Source organism: Patella vulgata, chromosome 2, assembly GCF_932274485.2.
Source record: "Patella vulgata chromosome 2, xgPatVulg1.2, whole genome shotgun sequence".
Classification (NCBI taxonomy): Eukaryota; Metazoa; Mollusca; class Gastropoda; family Patellidae; genus Patella; species Patella vulgata.
In genome coordinates, this window is record NC_065880.2 from 333118 (window position 1) to 358535 (window position 25418).

General features: G+C 33.3%; 1 protein-coding gene across 1 annotated transcript in view; it reads left to right on the forward strand.

Annotated features, from left to right (window-relative positions):
* The window catches only part of LOC130010524 (uncharacterized), a 243736-nt gene that overhangs the window by 13176 nt on the left and 205142 nt on the right, over nucleotides 1–25418 (forward strand). Inside the window, exon 2 of the mRNA XM_056098981.1 lies at nucleotides 10234–10319. The gene's annotated coding sequence lies outside the window, so the exon portion shown is untranslated. The remainder of the gene's footprint in view (nucleotides 1–10233; nucleotides 10320–25418) is intronic.

Sequence of the window (25418 nt, forward strand, 5' to 3'; positions counted from 1 at the left end):
TCTCAAATATTGGATATTAGGATCCCACATTTTCACGACTATATAACAATATCATCAAAACTTTAAATCTTTCAACGATTTAACAAGAAGGTGCTAAATAAATGATTACAACCACAAATTGCATTGTTGTGTAGTCCTCTAAGACATGTTATGACTAAGCAAATCATATAAAGAAAAATATTTAGAATATTTCCAATTAAACTTTTAACCGTTGTAAATAAATACAAAAAGCAATTCGAAAAATATACCATAAGTAAAGGAACCATCGGAGTGAATAAAGCTATTAATATGCCGTTAACCCATGACGCAAACCGAATGGTGTTTTATAGTAAATTAGACTGTTTGTTTCTTTTATTTAAAGTTAAAAATCGGTGCTTATCTCATCAATTAACCCGGAAGGCTTAAAATTTTAAAATAAAATCTTTAGCACTCTCATTCTTTTCGTAGATGTTTACGCAGTATATATTATCTATTATATATAGCTAATCGTATTGTACACATAATAATATTACATAACTCTATTAGTGGAGTTTTACTTGACCGCTTGAGACCAAATAAAATTACAGTGCCTAAATGAAGAACATTGTCTTTTAGAATGCGAATTATATAGCGATTTTAGGAATGTTTTATTCACTTTTATACAGGATGCGTCTTTTAATAGCTCTGATAAAATGTCTTTTATTCTGTCCAGTGACGAAGTAGTTAAGTTGAGTGCCAAAACCTGCTGCGATATTTTAAAAAGACGGAGGCAAACTTTATACCCATGTTCGTGATTGGGTTCCTATTTTTAGCCTAGTGTAGATGTAAATTTTAAAATTCACATTGTATGTGTGTTTTTCTATTATTTGTATTTTACTATGCTTATTTATTTGTGTCTATATAATGTACATCTCGTCTCTCCTAATTCTTAATGAATGGCAGTTTCTTTTAATTCTTAGTATATTATATTTTTTGAATGTGATGTATTTATAACTGGTGAGAGGTTAATAAACAGCAACTACTACTTCTAATTCATTACTACTTATATTTATTTTCATTATATTCTTAATTAGAAGTTTAAAATCTGTTTAATAATGACATCTAGTAAATGTTGAATATCTTCGTTCAATTATGTACAAACCGGGCAATATTCGTCACTTACTTTACCTATCTTAAATAGCTTTTCCGTTGACCATAATATATTATGTAAAATTTTATAATTTAAGTCAATACATTTAGGGTTTTTAAAAATACAAAAAACGATTTTCTAGATGATAGGAAAATTACACAAGAAACCATTCTTTTCCCAATAATTTAAACAAATAAGTTTTACAAATTTAGAGCTGAGACATTTTTGATAACAACACTTAGATGTTAATTGATTCGGTGTCACAAATTCATTCATCATCTATCACGTGGCTCGTGTTGGTGGAAGAAATTGTTGTTATATTCAAGTTGGTTTGATTTTTTCTCACCCATGATTGGGGAATGCTTAACTTAATTAATTCGTTTTATCTAATAATTGTGCTATATCTGCGTTTAGACCAGTAGGCTTGAATTAAATTGATAATATGTTTTGAAGATGTTAACCTAGGCTTAGTATTATCCACAATATCAGACATTAGTCTAATACCCGAAATAGTGAACGTATCATTGTTTAAAGGTTTGTTATACTTGCTATATGTATTATTGAATCTGGAACCGGTCTTGTGCCTTTGTTTAAATCATCCTAAGATTCTAATAAGTTTTTTTATATAAAATTAAGTAAATTTTTCAGGTGGTCAAAACACTTAGATGCATACATCACAACACCCTGGTTTAGACAACTTGAAATTGAAATAGTTTTATTGTTGTACACATCAGGAAAGAAATTGTGTTATTTCACAGCTGAATTGTATGGCAAGAACCGTAGAAGCGGGGTGTTCCCACTTAGCCGGCAAGCTTTGATGTCAAATTTTGCCGCTAATCCAGAGTTAATCCTAGAACAATGGTGTTATAAACTATAGTCCATATCTTTTTTAAGACTAAAACTGTATTGATTTTAACAAATTTAACTTTTATTAAATAACATTAAATAGCTTACACATATAAAAATATATTGATTTTAACAAATTTAATATTTATTAAATAACAAGTTTTTGTTGAACATTTCCAATGGACGGCATTTGGTCTGCTTGACTCTATACTGAACTTGTAACTATTGTGTATAAAATATCGGCCAAATCGATTATTGGAGATAAAGCAAATATTAACCTGAACGTTTGCCATTTTAAAATAAATATAATTTCGACACAGATCGACCATCTATTTATATTAATATACTGAATTGAATTCATGTTTGAAATCATAACGCCGGCATGAACTGTGTTCAAAATGTCATTAATTAGTTGGTCAATAAATTTTATTAAGAGCTCATTAACGCTGAACACTAGTGAACAGTTCTTGAGTGACTAATTTTAAACAGACTATAGTTTTAAGATCAATCAGAGTGTCAGAGGATTAACAGTCTGCCGGCTAAGAGGGAACACACCGTAGAACCACCTTGTAGGGAATAACTTTTAATCTTTAACACCCTTATACACACTGTCAGCGGCATTTTTGGCCTACAATCACTTAACCTTAATCCAAACTTTAAATTTATTTATTTATTTATTAAAGTGTCACAAATCATAAGATATATCAATATATAAAATTCAGTACAGGGTGCATTAAGATTTCCGGCCAATATTGGCCTACGAGACACTGCTGTTAAATACTATATGTTAGTGTAAAATGTCCGGACATACATAATAAAATACATAATATACATAATTAAAACGTGCAACAACCAGGGTATGTTGACACGAAGAATCGCTTATTATAAAACAAAATCAAAGACAAATATATCATAGAATACGGTATGGGGAAATGTTTACGGTTAGACGGAGAGCTGTTTTCGTTTGTAATACATCTGTTCTAGAAATTTACCTAAACTTGTTTGTGCGTAGTCATCGGACATGATCATCAAAAAGAGCTCATATGAATATTCATCATAATTTGGACTTGTATTGTTTACAAAGTCTGCAAGGATTTCACGTCTGATATCATTATATGCTTTACATTTCATTATCACATGGAATTCATTTTCAATTTCGTTCTGGTCACAATAATTACATAGCCGATTTTCTAACAGTATGGGAGGTTTACTGTAACGACCCGTTTCTATAGCAATTGGTAACGAGCCACTACGGGTCTGACTGATTAACCGTCGTTGGTGACGAGTTATCTTAGGGTTTGTTACATAAGATTCGGTTATTCGGATGTGTTTAAATTGTCTATAGGTTCTGAGTTTATTTCCATTAACATTGTTTTTATCATTATACATATCATTTGACCAGTTAAGGGAGTCAAGTTCATCAAATCTGAGTTTAGCTTCATTTACAGCATATTTGACAGAATTTATATTAAATTTTATCAATTCAAATCTTTCAACGGTTTAACAAGAAGGTGCTAAATATTTCCATTTAAACTTTTAACCTCTGTAAATTAATACAAAAATCAATCATAAGTAAAGGAACCATCTCAGTGAATAAAGCTATTAATATGCCGTTAACCCGTGACGCGAACCGAATGGTGTTTTATAGTAAATTAGACGGATAAAACATATAACGTTGCCCATGAACACAAATGACGAGTTTAAGACAAACCAATGGCGGAATGGAATTGATTAATGGAATAAAATATTTATTATGTATGGACACTAAGTTTTCTGGTTAGACTTTAGCCTAAAAAACATGCGTGCTGATGACAATTTTGGCAGTCATATCTGAATGACTCAAAAACTGATTATATTTCTTTAACTTTTGGTATACCTAAATTCGGGCTATTATTTATGGTAGAAAGATATAATAAAATGACCTAAAGCTTTAAAACATATTTTTAAATATTATGTTGATGCACCCTAAATTGAATTTGAAGCACCAAGGATAAATAAATAAAAATAGCTATAATGCATGATTTTATTGTAACTAGTGAACTGATAAATATTGTACAATTTATCTAAAGAGTACGTTAGTCGTCAGAAAATTTATGAAAACGTGGTACTTCTCTGGTATCTAGTTAAATAAACACTTACCCACATCTTGGCATAAACATGATTTAAAATGATCACGGCTAAAACAATTCCGTGCGGATCAAGAATTCTTTATGTAAGCGTAAATGCACCACACTTTATATCTCCATAAGATGGTAACTATAATCCTTCAATCCAATCCAATAATATTCTTCGCTTATATAATTAGATTTTCAAATACAAACCATTAATACTTATCTTAGCATCAAAACAATCAACCATTTGTGGTTATATTGAAATTTGTAAAAGACGCATTCTTTTTGGATATATTTTTAAAAAATAATAACTTTAATACCACAGTCCAGTAGGTTTTGCTGTATTGGAAAAAAACATATCAGTAACGCTTTTTCAACAAGCAATTGTTATACTTTTAGTGATTTGTAGTTTGTCGAATCACAATGTTATTGTACTGTTTTAAATTGTAGATTGTATTCATTCATGTAAAACATTTATTACAATTTTATAGTATATAGTAATAAGGTATTTATAGGGTAGTACCCTCAGTGTGATTAGTAATAGGGTATTTAGGATATGACCTTCCGTGTGATTAGTAATTGGGTATCTATAGAGTAGGACCCTTAGTGTGGTTAGTAATAGGGTATTTATAAGGTAACACCAGGTAGTACCCCCAATATGGTTAGTAATATGGTATTTGTAGGGTAGGACCTTTTATGACCATCTGTTCTTCGCCCCATCCGAAAAACTAGACAAACTTGATAGTAAAATATGAAATTCGTTTACAAAATGTAAACAGTTTTATGGCAGATTTTGGTATTTATTTTATAGTTATCCGTGTGTATGGCTTTGTAAATTTTTAGTGATTTGTATCTGCGCATGTGCATGTTAAAGGTCAACAAGTCATTATCAATTATCATGGTACTAGGTGGAAATGCGTCAAACAGGAAATGCGTCAAACAGGCCATAGAAATTAGAAGCCTTTCATATATTCAATAATATATTAATTTCCGTAACCTTTACACACTATGTTTCCGTTGTATTAATTGGTGTTGTTTATGAATCATATATACAACAGCCATGTATATGTTATATGACAAGTGTGTCGGTAAGGAAAGTGAAACACGGGTTGATTTTCGTCTCATTTAAAAAGCAAATTACGTAAAGTAGCAATGATCATGAAAAAAAACCAATTAGTCGTAATATACTGGTTAACACGCCCTAAATGACTTTTTTTTATTAACCAATCTAAACTTAACGACGACAATAGTAACTTGCCAGTTCTTCAACAAAGTCTAAACTCTCTTACAGAGATCGTACTAAGCCCAAAAGAAGTTAAATATATCATTCTATGTTTAGATACTTCAAAAGCTAAAGGCCCTGATGATATCAGTTGGAAAATATTAAAAACTATTGTAAAGGCCGACGCGGCTATCCTGAATAATGATTTGATAACTATTAACAACTGGTCAAAGACATGGCTTGTAACTTTCAACCCCCTAAAAACTGAAACAATAACTTTTTCAACTAATATAAATTTAACTAAACCACACTGTATAAATAAAAGAAGTATCGGAGCATAAACATCTTGGGCTAAACTTTCAACCAAATTGCAAATGGGATGTCTATATAAATCATATCTGTAATAAAGTGGGGAAACATCAATTGTTTTAGATCATTAAAATATCGACTTAATAGAAAATCATTAAACATCATCTATACTTCTTTTATTTTACCACATTTTGATTATGCTGGCGTAATTTGGGCTGGTTGTTCAAACAAATTAGTTTCACAATTAGAAACTTTACAGTTAGATTCACAAGGACTATTTGTGGAGCGGTTAGAGGTACAAGCCATGCAAAACTCTAAAGAAACAGGATTTGTTCCATTAGCTGAACGTCGACGAAGACACAAATTAAAATTATTCTATAAGTTAATCAATGGTCTAGCTTCTTCATATATTTCTAACCTTATTTTAAAGAAAAAATCACCATATCTTCTACGAAACTGTAATAATCTCGAAGAGTACTTTTGTAGAACAAACATTTTTTCAAATTCATTTATTCCGTCGACGATCAGAGAATGGAACACATTGGAACCCGAAATACAAAATTCAAATTCTGTCTCATCATTTGTTTCAAGCTTGATTAAAAACGACCATATTATTCCACAGTACTATTATATTGGAGATAGAAAAAATCAAATAATACATAGTAAACTGAGATTAGGCTGCAGTGATTTAAATGGTCATAAGTTTTTGAGACATTTAACAGATAGCCCCCCGCCTGCGCGTGTGGTCACCATTTAGAAGATTGTTATCATTATCTACTAGTATGGTCCTTGCATTCGGGTGCCCGAGGCCAAACTATTGGTTTACTAAAGCAGCAATTTCAAGATATTAGTATTTTATTAAATGGCCAGATTGTCCTCTTAGTTGATCAAAATGAGTTCATTTTTAGCACTGTTCATAATTTCTCAAAATTGTCAAAACGTTTCTAACGTCCAAATCATTCCGTCTATATACTGCCGCACTACTATATTGGTGGATGTCAGCTGTTTCGTAACCTGGCTGTTTCGTACTTAGTTCATTCGTACCTCACATGAGCCGTTTCGTACTTCACGTCGTACCTCAAATTGATTCGTACCTTTTCCTATGTTGTTGAAATCTGTTAAAAGAAATTGAAATAAAGGTGAAACGATTTGATCAAATCCAACGGCTACGCTAAATTTATAAAAATGGCTGTCGAGCCATAATTAGAATATGCACGAGATTAGTTTATTTTCCTAAATGTGTTTGAATGAAATTGAAATAAAGGTGAAACATAATAAAACGATTCGATCAAATTCAACGGCTGTGCTAAATTTATAAAAAATTGCTGCCGAATGAGCATTAGCTACGATGATTTAATAGCGAATTTTATGCATTGATAATTACATGAATATAAAACATTTAAATCATATACCACAGCCTGTTCAAATATTAAAAAGAGAATTAGCTACAATGATTTAATAACAAAAAGCGAATTGTTGCATTTAAAAAAAAATAATAGAAATTTCCTTATTGATATTACACAGCCTGCCCAATAGTAGTTATTCACACACAAAGAATATATTTAAACTAAATTTGCTTCAGCATTTTACTAAATTTACATCGATTACGATCGAAAGCCATTTTCATGCAGTTGGGTTTTTCAATAACAGAATTACCCCGTGATATAACAACGGTCCATGATATAACAGATCAAAGAAACGGGTCGGCCGACACTCATCTTCACACGTTGACACCTTTTGGAGACTTAATGTGTTCTATTTTTAGGCTCAAATTACCAAATCATATCAGAAAGCATGCAGTCCCCCTAACAGCGAGTTAAATTGATTTAAGGTTTATTATGTAATGAATAATACAATACGTGTCGCATTTGGGATTCTTAGTATGTTCAATCGTTTTTAACCGCTTTAACAACCACCAATTAATTATCGTCAATAATCACGAATCACAATCACAACCCAGTCAGCAGAATGGGTTCAATAATCAACACCAGATTAAATACTTTTTCAATCGTTTTTTTAAACTGCTTTAACAATCACCAATCAAGTGTCGTCAATAATCACAACTCACTGAGCAGATTGGATTCGATAGTCAACACCAGGTTATAGTTTATTATTTCAATTTCTTTCAACAACATATAGATTTATTTTTATTTCTTTCAACATCATATAGGAAAAGGCACGAAACAATTTGAGGTACAAATCACGTGTGTATTCTAATTCTCGTTCGGCGGCCATTTTTTATAAATTTAGCGCAGCCGTTGGATTTAGGAAAAGGAACTAATCAATTTGATGTACAAATCTCGTGCATATTCTTATTCTGGTTCGGCATATTCAATTTCTTTCAACTGATTTCAACAACATAGGAAAAGGTACAAATCAATTTGAGGTACGAAGTGAGGTACGAATGAACTAAGTACGAAACAGCCAGTAACGGAACGGAAAACTGTATATATGTATAAATGTGTAGTTTATATTTAAATCTCAAATAATTTTATATTTTGTATGTTTATATGTTCTTGATGTACATAAATTAAACTTATTTTTGTAAATTCTGGGGAGGAGTCAACATAGGCCCAGCCTGTTCTCCAATCCATTTTCAAATGAAATAAAATACTGTTTACAAAAAACCCCAAACAATTAGTCGTAATATACAGGTTAAAACAGTATCAGTAAACCGTAATTAACAAATTAGAACAGATACTGGTTAAAACAATTAGCCGTAAATACTGGTTTTATTAGCCACAATAAAACGTTAACCATATAACTAAAATAGCTCGCTTTTAGTATTACGTTGCCATATTTATTACGCCTTTATATTCTCTGGGATTTTCAGGTCGTGCAATTTACAGTGAACTATAATCCCCGGGAATTCCCGATTCAAAATAAATTGTAAATGAAATGAAATTGGGTTAAATGCTGAATACATGTTCATCAAAATGACAAAACCTTTATGGAATGAAATATTGGTGAACTTTGATGGTAAGTCACGACAAAAACAATGAAAAATGATTCTATTTGAAAAGATCATACGCCACACAATGATGTAAGCATAGATAAGTTTCAATCTGATGTATTATCCATGAACAGTTCACAGTTGACATCAATATATTTAACACATGTGAATGGGGTTTAACGTCCTGCTGTTTTGCTTATATTGGGCTAATGAACACTTGCATGCGCCAAACAGTGTGCTATGAGGGGAAATTTCGCCCAGGATCGGCGCAAGACCTACTCTTATTTCAAATTCCAAGTCATGGGTTCTTTTACGTGCACACAAATGTGTACATGGGACCTCTGTGTCTATTCCAATCTGAATGACTATACCTTGCCCTTTGCAAGTGCCCTCCACTCTACACCACTAACAAGTGTGAACCACTCAGGACAATATCGATGTATTTGTACCATGATCGAAGGAGAGGGGTTCACTAGTCTGCGGGTGCACTAGTCCGCCGCTATAAGAAATCTATAAATATGGTTATCAATAAACCTAATCCTAACCGAACCCAAATAATATATATCGGTGGACTAATGATCCCCAACTATTACTTAATCCTTACCCTAATAATATATATCGGTGGACTAATGATCCCCAACTATTACTTAATCCTTACCCTAATAATATATATCGGTGGACTAATGATCCCCAACCCTTACTTAATCCTTACCCTAATAATATATATCGGTGGAGTAATGAACCTGCGGACTAGTGAGCATTCCCCGATCGAACATAGACCTTCAGGTTAGCAAGCCAATGTCTTACTCACTGAGCTACCGCGGACCCCCCCCCCCCCACACACACACACAATGACATGAGAATACTGACTTAGACTTTGTCTCGTTGATAGAACATTTTACTTCACTTGTTTCTAGCCCGTTTGTTGATATATAATTTTCTCTAAGCTATATTTTATATATTATATATGATGTTATTGACAGGTTGTTTGAATATAGATCATTACCATGACGACGTATTAAAATACAATCGTAAAAACATAAAACAATTCTTTGAAAAATGACATTAAAATTCTCTGTCGTAAGAAGAGAGGACGGGCTATCTTCTTCTTTCTCATAATAAATGTAAATTAAAATTGGAGGTCTAGCTAATTCATTGGCTAGAATTCAATACCGATAGAATTTTAAATAAAAGTAGGGAAAAAGAATCCGCTTACTTTGTAGAAAAGCGAAGTTCTCGCAGTAAAACCCATAAAGATGGAAGGGATTGTAAAGGGGGGTGGGGTGTGTGCGTTGTCCTTGACCAGTGGTCTGCGCTAATAATAAAATTGTGCCCCGTTCAGGTGTAAAATCGTATTTTTATATTTAGTTCATGGCTGTAAACTTTAATTACTTGCTGCCAATCGTCCAAGTCCTGTAGTCCAAGGGGGATTGGACAAAAAAAACTTATACCGACGTCGAATAAATGAAAGTTTTATATTACGATAACCACATGTATTATAACCCTATTGTATTTGTCCTATAAATCTGATTGTGTATATAAGTCATGTATAGAAATAACTATTATTGAGTGATTCATAAATACATGTAACTATTCAATAAACTTTTATAACGGAGTTTTCATATAAAAGGGTGGACACGTCAGAGCATATTATTATAGTAACAAACAGCAAACTTTATTACAGACATATTACTTGATCCTAGAAGTTTAACACTACGTATATTGAAAGCCACAAGTCCATCAATTAAACAGTCTACCACCACCTGAAATGTAAGTTTTTGTTACTTTTATGAATTGTACATGTTTATCACTTTTATACATCATTTAGTTGAAGAGAGGCGTTAGACTATTTCACGCATAAGACCCCTCCCCTCCGTCACATATAAGACCCCTTCCCCCAATCCCTCATCCTAGACTATTCAACGTATAAAACCCCTCCCTCACATATAAGAGCCTTTCCCCAACCCCCCACCCTAGACTATTCCACGTAAATAAAACCCCTCCCTCACATATAAGCGCCTCTTCCCCAATCCCCCACCCTAGACTATTTCACGGATAAGACATTTCCCGCTCCCTCAGATATAAGAGCATTTCCAAAAATCCTCCACCCACACGACTAGGGACAGATAACATTGTGTTTGAAACACACAATAATAATAATAATAATAATGACTTTATTTTCTGAGGGAACATATTTAGACATGTCCTTCCTACGCTATAAAACTAGCAACTACACAGTAATAATATTTACAAAGTGAATATATATCATATTATATAAGCTTATATTACAGAAATATCAAAAAAACAGGAAAGAAAAGTAATTATATATATATTATTAAAAATATGAAATCTGTAAGTTCTTTACTTAAAGTTTCATGCGGTACAATACTAAAAAATTTTTTTTTTTTTTTTTTTTTTTGTATTTTTCTTCTGATAAGTGTGGAGTACCGCATGAAACTTTAAGTAAAGAACTTACAGATTTCATATTTTTAATTATTTATATTCGCTCTGGATTTATTCATCGAGCACTCTGTGTTTAGCCTATGCACACTATTTGGATTATAATATTTATATATATATATATATATATATATATATATAACAAGGGTGTAGTGGCCTGCTTATCATATTACTAATTTTATCGGGTAGTATAGACTCCGCCTACATTGGCATCACTTATCGATTTGTCTTGCCTTATTATTGTTTCATTTCCGCTTGTAAAAAATTAAAGCATGCTTGCTGGTGAAGCCACAGTTTGACAGTTTTATATGGGAAGAGTAAAAGGGAAAACGAGTTTTTACAGGCAAGGACAGTATAGAATACAGATATAGAATCCTGTAAAAACAAACCCACTAACTCTTCATAAAGATAAAGTACATGTATTTGTATTGTATGAATATTAAAATATCTCTACATTGACTTGATTGTCATCATTGATGTTACATCATTCACTCAGCCCTTCTAGTAACTTCTACAGTCTCGGAAAGACTGTATAAAGGGTTCAAAGATTTAACATGTTTTACTAACTCGCTTTTTGAAGATAAAACTTGAAGACGCATGTTGTTTCACAGTTTGAGGTAGTGAATGCCAGAATACAGAGGCGGTATATTGAAATGTTTTTGTCATTGCCTTTTTCTTACTTTTTGGAATTGCTAATTAAAGTTGACTTTCTGATCTCAAAGTCATGGTAGTTTCGGTCAATTTAGAATTTTCACAGAATGTGTTACATAAATATGGTGGTAATTTGCCTCTTAGAATTTTGAAGGTGAGCATTCCTTGTTTGTATTAAATGCGTTGGTAGATTTAGAGATTCAACAAAGGTGCCGAATGTGAATCAGGTTTTTCATCCAAAATCCTCCTTGCCGCACGCTTTTGAAGTTTATACAGGACCTCTAGTTTACACTAGGGACCGGGTATCATCCAGATTTTACGAAAAAAGGTAAGAAACTACCCTTATCATCTAGAATCTAATACACGTCAACAATGTGTTAAATGCCGTCAAGATTCATCAAAAACCGCCCAGTTTGTGCTACCGTGTAGATTTAGAAACACCGTTTAGTTTTGACATTTATCGTCTACTTTACGACTGTCCAGTTTCTCGGGATGTTTTAGATTTGAAAGGGGTTTAGTTTTTAGACAAGGCCTTATTTTCCCGGACGTTGTCGAGAAATGAAGAGTGTTTAATAACACAAAACGTTTAGATTTTACGCCAAATTGGTGCATGCAGATTAAGAATAGTGTTAAATAATATATACCATACTTCCAATGATTTATACCATACTTCCAATGCCATATTTGGTGCATGCAGATTAAGAATAGTATTAAATGATTTATACCATACTTCCAATGCCATATTTGGATTATCTATAGTTTTAATATCTGAAAAGCTTTGGAGAGAAAGGTCATTTAAAAATGCATATAATATATTTAACTGTTTGAAATTTCTATATTCGATTTCAAGATGACAATGCCGCTTGATGTTTTCATCATTTCCTATGACAAAAATTACTGAATAATGATCACTAAGACCTTAAACTGAAATATTTCATTCTATAACCGTATCGAGGGAGTTTGTATAGATGATCTATTATTGTTTGACTATTCTGAGTACAACTTGCTGGAGAATTAACAAGTTAGGTAAATTGTTTATCGTTAAAATTTCAAACCATTGTTTAGGAATGTTCAGTTTAAAATCCATATTAATGTCACCCATAATATATAATGGTATATTTGAACTGTTAACAATATTTAACTGGCTTTCAAAAATGTTATACCAGTTTAGATTGGAGGCAGGAGGTTGGTAAACCAAGAATAATAAAAATGATTTTCTATATTTGGGTGTAATTTCGATCCATATTGTTTCAATTCCCCCAAAATCTAGCCGCCTCTTAAATATGATGCTAGACTTTACTTATATCACCGGCGTTTTTCGGGGCTATTCTGCGTTCGAATATGCACCCAGGTGATACATATGTACATATGTAATATTTCATACATATGGAAGAGCTAGGATTGGGGGCGTATAGCTCGTTACTGGAGAAGTATTCTGGTGAAGGCGGTCACTGTTCATTAAAAGTCCAATTCCAAATTCATTTCAATATTACTTTATATACAGTTTTAAAAATACATTATTTACAAATTATATACAAGGCATTCGATCTCCTTGTCTGTGTGTCTCTAATTTCATCTGCCCTCTTGTCTGTTGTTGTATTTTACGTCCGCTTCCACCGAGGTGATTGTCTGTGTGTAGAGGTCTTTTAAAGTAACTAATTTGTATACAGACAAAAGGACAATGATTTCAACAAATCAAATTAAAGATAAAAATATTGTAACACATCAAATGAAAAGAAGTTAAATAAATATATAAATTTCATTGGTTGAAAGTTTCATAGTGAAATATAATTTATAGGATCTAATAAGCTTTAAGCCATAAAGAATTAAAAAGCATTGACACTTGATTGGCATTGATCAGACTGCATTGTTAACTGTATAAATCTTTGTTCAAGGTTTCTCTTAATAAGCCTACTGGCATCCAAAGATTATAAAACAGTCAAAGCCAATCATGCTTTTAGGCAATTACTTTTTATAGACTTTAAATCAAAATATTAATCTAAAAGTAAAGAAAGACCAAATGATAACCATACTATTAGCTATATTGTCTATATACTTTAAGAAATAAATTCTGTATATCCTTAAAATAAAATTTGAAAAAGAAGTAGAATTTAGTATCACTATTCGGTGATAAATGCCCCCGTCCTGAAAAATTCATGTGTCCTCGCATGATATATATACACAATAAACTTGATGAAATTATTAATAATTATATAAAAGAAAAACATATGCTTATAATTAAATATTTGTATAAAATTTTGTATCACAATATATTGAGTGGATTATGTTGATATATGATTATACAGGCTAAAGTCACTAAGGTAATCCTTTGTTGTCGCCTTATGTATAATGCATCCTTGTCACATACATAAATATCACTTGCAATAATTATGAGAAGAAAAAAAAAATTCCAATTAAATGTTTTTCGGTCAGTTATTGAACTGAATAAAGATAATAAAATATGAAAAGTCAATGATAATTAAGAGTCACATAATAAAATATTAGCACTATAATGAAGAAAGTTTGAAATTTTTCACTTTTTAAAGTATGCAACATTGAAATATTTATTATTTGTGGAAATATACTATTCAAAAAAAGTAGGGGATATTTGATTTTGGGGGCATAATACTAAAATATGCCAATGACTACGAAAAAAGTCACTATAGAACCTAACAGAAGAAACATTTCCAGTTACATGTGACGCCCAAACGCACCAATAGCTACCGCATGGAATGCAGGTGATGCTTGGGATCATCATGGGTTCCAACCCAAGATTTGCACGACTCTGACTTTGAATGTTACAGTCATTGTGGCATTGAATTCCAGGGTGGAAACATCAGTTTAATTGTTTAAGTGACCAGAAAACAAATTTTGATATGCGTCGGCTTACCCAAAATGAAAGGTTACGTGCCCTTGACATGCTACAGATCGGCACAACACAGGCGGTTGTGGCGCGGACGATGAATGTTTCTCAGTCTGTCATAAGCAGGCTATGGTCCAGATACCGTGATACACAATCTGTACAGGACAGACCACGCTCAGGTCGACCAAGGGCGACAACTCAAGCCCAGGATCGATTTATCCGTACCTTGGCCTTGAGAAATCGTGTCATCACAGCAAATCAGATCAGCGCTCGTCTTCAAACAGACACTGGTGTGAGAGTGAGTGGCCAGACGATTCGGAATCGACTGCATAGGGGTCACCTTCGCGCCCGACGTCCTCGCGTGATCCCTTGTTTGAGAGATCATCACATTCAGGCAAGACGTCGTTGGTGTAGGGATCGTCAACACTGGGATAATCGACGCTGGAGCAATGTGATGTTTTCAGATGAGTCAAGGTTCACTGTTGATTTTTTGGACAGACGTAGGAGGGTGTGGCGTCGTCGAAACGAGCGCTTCCAAGACGTTAACGTCATCAGACATGATCGATTTGGGGGTTGTTCTGTTCTGTTATGGTGTGGGGAGGCATCACTGTTGCTGGAAGAACGGCTTTACATGTTGTTGCAGGGCGTGTTACAGGCCAGTACTACCGGGACAACATCTTGGCAGTCCATGTTGTGCCGTTCGCACGACGTCATGGCCGCCGTTTCATCTTCCAGGATGACAACGCAAGATGTCACAGGGCCAGGATCGTTACAGGTTACCTCCAACAACAGAACATCACCACATTACCTTGGCCAGCACTGAGTCCCGACCTCTCCCCCATCGAGCATGTCTGGGACATGCTTGGACAGAGTTTACGTCAACGTCAACAACGTCCTGCCAATGTCCAAGAACTTGCTGCTGCGTTGCAACAGGAATGGGACAATCTGGACCAAAATGACCTTAGACGTCTCATTAGGAGTATGCCACGTCGGATCAATGCTTGTTTGGCAAACAGAGGAGGATTTACCCGTTACTGACTTGGTTGTGATGCTGTGGTAACTTTGCTGTTTGACCCCGGGTATCATTTTACCCTTATAATGGTCAGTCTGTGCCTTACTTAGTCTAACGATCATTTGGAATAAATCGATGAATGTGAACTTCATTTCATTTTGTCATTTGTTTCTTCGTCAGTTTCATTAGGTGACTTTAATAACACTTAAAAATCAAATATCCCCTACTTTTTTTGAATAGTATAATTGAACACATTATTTCTGGCAGTAGTTGATAATTGATTGTTTCCAATGCAGAACACATTCACATTAGATATTAACATGGTTATATAAACGTAATTTCTGCTGTAACACACAATTATAATGCTTCCGCTGCACTTATACACAAATTTCATCAGGTACACACTTTTCATCTTTGGCAGTTTCTGGAACGTTACAATTTACTGGATCAGGGATTACGATTGTAAGGTCCACCACATTCATCTTATTGATCTAGCACATTTTGTTGTCTGGATACCTTGAAGTTTATCTGGTGATGAACCATGTGCTGGTACTTCTTCTTCTTGACATTGGAGATATCTCACTTGGTTTGACAAAGTCAACCTTGTCCAGGATTGAAGATATCAGCTTCAAGCTTCTTTGGTCCAGTCTGTTATCAGAGATGTTGCTCAACAAGATTAAACCTGAAATATCTCTCGACCATCTCATATAATAACATTCAATGTGTGACAATAAATCAATTATATTAAATAATTTTAAATCAAAAGAATGTGGTCATTCCCTATACTCAACCTGACTAAAATGTAATACCAGTCTCACTTTCCGTTCCAAATATAATCGTGTATGTCTTCAACACTGTCAAATTGTCAAGACTGTGCAAAGGCTCAGAAGATACTCTATTCTTTTATTCCTTATTTCATATAGTATTATTCAATATTTCGGTTATTACTATGATCATTTCTTATTCTTATATGATCATTTCTTATTCTTATATGATCATTTCTTATATGATCTAATTTATTTTCCTATTCATTCTCATATATTATTTATCATCTAATATATTGTCACATGTTATCAATTCTTTTATTTAATTTCATGTTATAATTATTAATCAAAAAAAATTTGGGGGGTATATTTCACGAAATGTGAAAAGAGAAACCAATTTATATTTATATATATACATATCATTCAATATAATAATCATATTCAGAACTTCTATTTCCTATTAGAAAAAAAACATAATAGTTTTGCTATTATCTTATGTTTACCATTTAATTACGTAAAAGAACTAGGTCTATGTGGTCTAATCAAACTTTCTTAAAGTTTGAAAAATGCTTTGCATACTGATCATCACCAATATGGCACAGCGTTGGAATGTCAGTCAAAAATGGATGGCCAGTCCACCTTGCCTGACAAACCTGATTATAGCAATTAACAATAATTTTAAAAATAATTTAGACACACAGACCTTTTTCTTTTTTTTTTAAATGTGAAAGGTACTTTAATGTAATTATTTTAATGTGGAAATTATAAGAGTTGTCAAATTTTAGTCGCTTTTTACGACACGCAATTCAACTAACGTTGAGCCTACTCTTGTCCCCGGTCCCACAGGGGAACGTATTCACTATATCTATCTGTCATAATTACATGAGTTTTCTGTATATATGGTAACATTTACATCCTTTTTTTCCTCTTTTTAAAATTTCTGCCCATGAACCTATATACATACAACTGTCTTGTTTTTGATAAACGTAAAATATATCGCAAAGAATATCACTTTGAATTTCCTAATTTGAAACATGGAAGAAAATAGCAGTGTTGAAATATTTACATATTTTTGAACAGTGCTTAAGAATAGACTTACCGAAGCCTTTAAATTATTATTTATATACATATTGTTATTAGTTATAACATTAAAATAAATTGGCATACAAAATGAGTTTAAGAACTCCCTATACCTTACATCATTAATTATTAAGTTTTTATTTACAATGGGTTTTTTAGGATTTCTGACTTTAGGTACTTTTGAGGTGTCTTTGGAAACTACTGGTACTGAGTCTTGTCCAATACATTTTAATTGATTGACTTTCTTTATTGACAAATCATTACCAATTATTATGTCATAATTACTTGAAGTTGACCTTATGATATAAAATTTATGTAATATGATTGTGTCAGAAACTTCGAAATCAAGTAAAACAGATCCTAAAATTTTGACAGCTTGACCTTCACAAGTAATACTAACACCAGGGGTTATGTCAGATGGCAAGATTTCTGTAGTTGGTCTAATTTGATCTATCAGTGTCTCAGAGATAAAAGATATGCTTGTTCCTTTGTCAAAAAGGCTTTTAACAATATTATTACCTATAGTGACAGTCACAAAATCTTTGTTCAGGAAGGCAATAGCATTTTTATTGGTTTTCAAAGACTTGGTATTACTATCTAGTTCTTTTGAGTGAGAATAACCCATCTTAATGATTCTGACTTAGGTTGAAATCAACTAGTAAATAAGTCTATTGTCAAATAAAGAATTACAATTATTGTCACACACTAAATGTAAATTTTCAAGAATGGTACAAGAAATAGTTGATTTAACTATGGTGGCTGATAGTGGCCATGTTAAATCTCGCCCTTTTCATAGCGCGACAACACGACATCACGACAGTATTGACGCAATCATACGACACTTAACTCTGTCGTATCATCGTGTTATTTTTATCGTAACGTCGAGATGTCGACTTATTGTCCTAGTCTCTTTCTACAAGTCACAAAAATACAGCTGTACTCATTACATCAGATACATATAAATAGATACATATAAATAAGACTTGTCAAAAGAGATAATAGGAAAACGTTGATTCGTTTTCTAAAAAAAAATGAAACATTTTGTGCCCAAAATTGAATTATATTTGGTATTATATTCAAAAAATCTAGAATTATAATAGCATGACAAAAGTGAGTCAGCTATGTTAATTCCTTGAATAAGAAGTGGTGTCGGTAGGTATCGAACAAGTATGCATTGCCTCGTGTACGACACCCACCAATACTTATAGATTACTGAAGCGATAGTTTAGAAGCGATTTCAGAAGATTTCCAATTTATTTTATTAGAGTGGGAAGGGGATTATATAAAACCTCAAATCAGACCACATAAAATCACCGCATTGGTGTAGCACGCCATCCCAATAAGTGCAGGGGAGGTTTTTTATGAGGTGAAGAAAGCGATTTGCAGCTGTTATTGACCTTATCGCATATTCATCCGTTTGGCATCACTAATGGGATTGGGGCCTAGATGATTAAAAATAGGCCCATTATTGCCTTCAGCTATGAACACACTCCCAAAGTCCCCTACGCACCCCCCCCTCTCTTATTTTGTTTAACAAATAATTTCGGAATCAATAATATGGTAGGTCCCTATCAGTGATGTTTGATACGACTGGAAATTAATGTGTCTAAAATTGATTAAACAACATAGGGTAGTAAATATTACATTTTGAATCCGTATCAATGATACATTTACTCAAAATGTTCCTTCCAATGGATCACCATTTAACTTGAAAACAAGGGAAGCAGCCGATCGAAGAAAAAAAGATTTTAAAAAACAAGTTTCAATATGATAGAAGTGGTTCGGTCATGCATTTACATCTGTGGGTGTCATCCTTTCTTTGAAAGTAATGATTGTGCCAGATTTGAACAAAGTCCATCTAGATTCGCGGCCTGTAGGTAAAGTGTTGACAGATAAAACGTAAAAAAAAAAAACAGGCCTATAAAAATATATTTTCTAAAACTATTTTAATTTTGAAATTATATTATTTTCACATGTGCTTAGTGTTTTAGTGAATAGTTATAGAAAGGGTCTTGTAGATTAAGACTATAGCGCATGTGCACTGTGCAGTTTTAAACTTCCGAGACGACAAGTCGATGATACGACAGTTTCGCTTTTTGTCGTGCCGTCGTATCATCGACTTGTCGTCTCGGAAGATTAAAACTGCACATGCGCTATAGTCTTTATCTACAAGACCCTTCTATAAATATTCGCTAAAACACTAAGCACATGTGAAAACAATATAATTTCAAAGTTAAAAGAGTTTAAGAAAACATATTTTTATAGGTCTGGGGTTTTTGTTTTTGTTTTTTTTTTTACATTTGATCTCTCAACACTCTACCTACAGGCCGCGAATCTAGATGGAATTTGTTCAAATTTGGCACAATCATTACTTTCAAAGAAAGGATGGCACTCTCGGAGGTAAATGCATGACCGAAGCACTACTGTCACATTGAAACCTGTTTTTTTTTTAAAAAAATCTGTTTTCTTCGATCGACTGTTTCCCTTGTTTCAAGTTAAATGATGATCTATTGGAAAGAATGTATTGAGTAAATGTACGTTATCACTAATATGGATTCAATATGTAATATTTCTCATGTTGTTTAATCAATTTTTGACATATTATTTTCAAGTTGTATCAAACATCATTGATACCATTTTATTAATTCTGGAATTATTTGTAAAACTAAATAAGAGACGTGGGGGTGGGGGGGTATGAGGCTTTTAGAGTGTGTTCATAGTTGAAGATATTACTGGGCCTATTTTTACTCATCTAGGCCTCAATCCCATTAGTGATGTCAAACGGATGCAAGCCTATATGCGATAAGGTCAATAACGGCTGCGAATCGTTTTCTCCACCTCATAAAAAAAACTCCTGCATCTATTGGGGTGACGTGGGAGGGGGGGTATGAGGCTTTTAGAGTGTGTTCATAGTTGAAGATATTACTGGGCCTATTTTTACTCATCTAGGCCTCAATCCCATTAGTGATTTCAAACGGGAGAGAGAGAGAGAGAAATGGGGTTTAACGTCCACTCGACACAAATTAGGTCATTTCGGGACTAACATGGTTTAATTTTATTTCAATAAATCGTTTGTGCGTAGGGGTCTTTAGCAGTGGGAGGAAACCGGAGGACCCGGAGAAAACCCACGAGGTTGGACAGGCGACCCTACTCCTTGTCACGTACAACCGGGGATTCGAAACCACGCCAGTTGACTCAGTGACAGGCTGCGAATCGTTTTCTCCATCTCATTTAAAAAAACTCCTGCAACTATTGGGGTGACGTGCTGCACTATGATAAAAATAATGCTGTGATTTTAAAGAATGTGGCCCGATTTGGTTTTTCTACAATCACCTTCCCACCCTGTCTTCTGATATCACTTTTAAACTATCGCTCCAGTCATCTATAAATATTGGTGGGTGTCGTACACATGGCAATGAATGCTTACTTGTTCGATACCTCCCGACACCACTTTTTCTTCAAGGAATTAACTTAGCTAACTCACTTTGGTCCTGCTATTGTAATTCTAGATTTTTTAATATAATACCAAATATAATTCACTTGTGGGCACAAAATGTTTCATTATTTTGAGAAAACAAATAATTAATCAACGTTTTCCTACTATCTCTTTTATATTTATCAAATCTGCTACTTAGGCCTATATATGATGTAATGAGTACAGCTGTATTTTTGTGACTTGTAGAAAGAGACTAGGACAGTAAGTCGACATCTCGACGTTACGATAAAAATAAAACGATGATACGACAGAATGAAGTGTCGTATGATTGTGTCAATACTGTCGTGATGTCGTGTTGTCGCGTTATGAAAAGGGCGAGATTTAACATGGCCACTATCAGCCACCATATTTAACTTACCAAACTAATTCTCTGATCTCATATGAACCAAATCTAGGAATCCACTTGTATCTCCAATCTGTTCTTGAATGTCCTTGTTCAAACCATTAAATCTTCAGTTGTTCTCGCTTGGCATGTAAGAAGTTCTGAGTCTTGAATCCATCTTCCACCATTATATCACCGGCGTGTTTGTGGGCTATTCTGGTTCGAATATGCACCCAGGTGATACATATGTACATACATGTATGTAATATTTCATACATATGGAAGAGCTAGGATTGGGGGTGTATAGGTTGTTACTGGAGAAGTATTCTGGTGAAGGCGGTCACTGTTCATTAAAAGTCCAATTCCAAATTCATTTCCATATTACTTTATATACAGTTTTAAAAATACATTATTTACAAATTATATACAAGGCATTCGATCTGGTTGTCTGTGTGTCTCTAATTTCATCTGCCCTCTTGTCTGTGTGTAGAGGTCTTTTAAAGTAACTGATTTGTATACAGACAAAAGGACAATGATTTCAACAAATCAAATTAAAGATAAAAATATTGTAACACATCAAATGAAAAGAAGTTAAATAAATATATAAATTTCATTGGTTGAAAGTTTCATAGTGAAATATAATTTATAGGATCTAATAAGCTTTAAGCCATAAAGAATTAAAAAGCATTGACACTTGATTGGCATTGATCAGACTGCATTGTTAACTGTATAAATCTTTGCTCAAGGTTTCTCTTAATAAGCCTACTGGCATCCAAAGATTATAAAACAGTCAAAGCCAATCATGCTTTTAGGCAATTTCTTTTTATAGACTTTAAATCAAAATATTAATCTAAAAGTAAAGAAAGACCAAATGATAACCATACTATCATTGTCTATATAATTTAAGAAATAAATTCTGTATATCCTTAAAATAAAATTTGAAAAAGAAGTAGAATTTAGTATCACTATTCGGTGATACATACATAATTAATCCTCCACCAATTTTATTGCATCCATCTTTTCGAATTATTTCAAAATTAGAAATATTTATATATGCGCGAGTAATCTTTGAGTGTAAAAATGTTTCAGTTAGACCTAAAATATCAATTTAATTAGATTCACAAAGAATAAAATCATTTACTTCATCGAATTTACTGTAAAATTTGTTGATATTTAGATGACAGAGTTTGAATCCATGACATTTAGTGATAAATAGATTGGAAAAGGAATGAGGCCATTTTGTTCAAAAATTAACAGCAACGTATCAGTTCATATATTAAAATCCTAAATCCTAAGGAGGCTATGATGTTACCTTATGATGTCTGAAAATAAATCACCCCCCCTCCCTCCTATATAGAAGTATAATGCGTCCGCTATTAGGGCGGGACAATTTCTATTTTTGTGTAATTGTTCCGTACAGGCACCGTTTTACGTCAATACTATTCTAGTTAATTGTATTAATGGTAATTATCTTTGTCTGTAGAATTACATCTAGGGCACACCTTTGTTTTAATAATAAAATGGTAGAATAAATGGTTATTTAAATTACTAGCTTTATTTCTTAATTGCCAATAGATAATATTTTCTTTCCTATTTCCAGTATTATAATATAATGGTGGTGTAAGTAATGGGTATACACGTGAAAGGCCCGATTTAAATGTTCTTAAAGTTTGTGAGGTTTTAATGTTTACCAGTAAATTGTTCCAAAGTTTAATTGTGCAGGGAAAGAAACTATTAGAATACGTGTTGGTTTTACAAAATGGTGGATTGAGGTTCTGACTTTCATTACGAAGACTATAAATTTAAAAATTTCAGTCAGATAAGTTGGGCCTAGGTTGTTCTTTATTTTATATAATAAGTAAATCAATTTTTGTTTTATTCTACGATTAGACAGCGATTCATACCCACGCTCTTTGAATAAATTGTTTTTAGATGAATTTCTTCTAAGGCCAGTTATTATTCTACCTGCTTCAGTTTGAACACTTTCCAATAGATCAGAATCCTTCTTTGAACAGTTATCCCATACAATATCAGCATATTCTTAAATCGGGCGAATAACAGCAAGATAAATTTTATTAAGTGAAATTCTATTAATTTTCTATTTCAGTATGCGCAAAATGTTTAGTCGACCACAAGCTTTCTGGTATATATTTGAAATGTGTTTTGACCATAGTGCATTTGATTAAAATGTTAATCCAAAATGACAATGAGTACTTACGTTTTCAACTTTTATGTTTCCGAAAACAACGTCTGGATGGATTGTATTTTTTTCAAGTAAAAGTAATATTTTTAGTTTTATTGGGGTTAAAAGTTACACACCACTGTTTAGCCCACGATGAGGCATGTCTTTAGTAAGGATCATTATGAATAATTGTAAAAAGTGAAGTATCATCAGCAAATAGTCGTATGTTATTGTTGGAGATATCATTTAAGTAAATCAAAAAAAAATAAGGACCCAATACACTTCCTTGGGGGACTTCAGAATTAGAGTGCAAATAATTTGATTTAAAACCTGCTAAAACTACGCATTTTTATCTATTCCTTAAATAGTGTTCAATTCATTTAAATATTTTTTTTACTAATTCCACATTGTTTCAATTTAGTCAATAAACCTTCATGCCAAACTTTATCAAACGCTTTTGATACATCACAAACTATAAATCGAATTTGCTTTCCTTTATCAAGATTACGTATCATAACATCATTAGCTGCGTTCACACTGCATGCGCATTGAATGCGAATTCCGGAAACCGGCCTCCGGAATTTGGATTGGGTTTTCCCGGTTTAAAAGCGGTGCGTCACATTACAGTTTATTCGGATTGAATTCAGAATGAAAAGCGCCACCCTGAATGCGCCGTGAAGGTCATTCATATCCAAGATGGATGCACCAAACATTCGTATTGGTGATCTTATGTTGCTTATGTGTAATTTCCTGAGGCAATCAAGGCTACATCAGCGGGTCTTACATCTTCGACACCTTGCCATGCAGCGCCGGGCACGATTTCGTTGGCACCAAAATCAAATGCGAATGAGGATGATTATTCTTTTGGTAGCGTTGGCTATACATTAACACGTATGTACATGTACTTCACTCTTGGCTCTGTACTAGCGAAGATACATTTCATAATTGAGATGTTATGAAATGGGGTTAAACTTCCTACTGTTCTGGTCCGACTGGGCTTATAAAGACGGGTATATACCATTTTCCCAGGACAGTGGCGCTACGGCCTACTATCAAGAGATTTTTTACGTCAATGTGTACACGGGAACTCTGTCTTTCGCCCCAACGAACGACTAGACTTTAGTGTGTTGTAAATGTTTGCATTACTGACTAAAGGTTAGGTATGCCACAACCCCTGTTGACTGCTCAGAGGACTTAGCTGCTGGGGACGTATGTTTCGTTGGCTGACAACTTATCGTTAGCTGGTTATGTTACCGTAGAATTTGTTTCAGTGACGAAGGGCAACAGCTATTTAGGCTACACCCCAACATGCGCGCAAAGTTATCGTTTCTGATAAAACTGTTGATCTGAATCAAGCGTGTCACACTCAAATCTTGACTGCGAATAACCCGATTCGGAATTATTGTTCCGGTTTGAATTCGGAAAAATATACGGATTCGTTAATTCAGATTCAGTTCGGTTTTTGTCGAACTGAGTGTGACGCCAATGTCCGGCATAAGACTTTATTCTGAATTCAATTCAGATTAAACCCCTAGTGTGAACGCAGCTATAGATTTCTAAAAGTTTTGTAGAATCGTTAGGTTGAAAACCAGACTGATACTTATATAACAGGTTATTTTCTTTTTTAAAATTATAAAGATTTTTGAATAAGATTTTCTCTAGTATTTTACATTAAATGAGCATGTTAATGAAGTTGGTCTATATTTGTCAGGGTAATGCGGATCACCCTTTCCTGTATACGCTTCAATGATATATGAAGTCTTTCAAAAATCAGGTAATAATTGAAGTTCTAATGAAAGATTTAAAAATTTAGAGAGGGCTGGTGATTGGGGAGTTAACTTTTTCAGTACAGAAGGCTTTGAGCAGTTAAGAATTAGTAACTGGTCTTTTACTTCTTGTTCATTTATAATAAATGTCTGTAATTCGTTGTTACTGCGAGAGGCAAAGTTTGGAAGGTCAAGTTCATCATTTAATTTTGAAATTGAGGCAAAATAAGTGTTAAAGATATTTGCCTTATCAATACTAATGACGAGATGGTT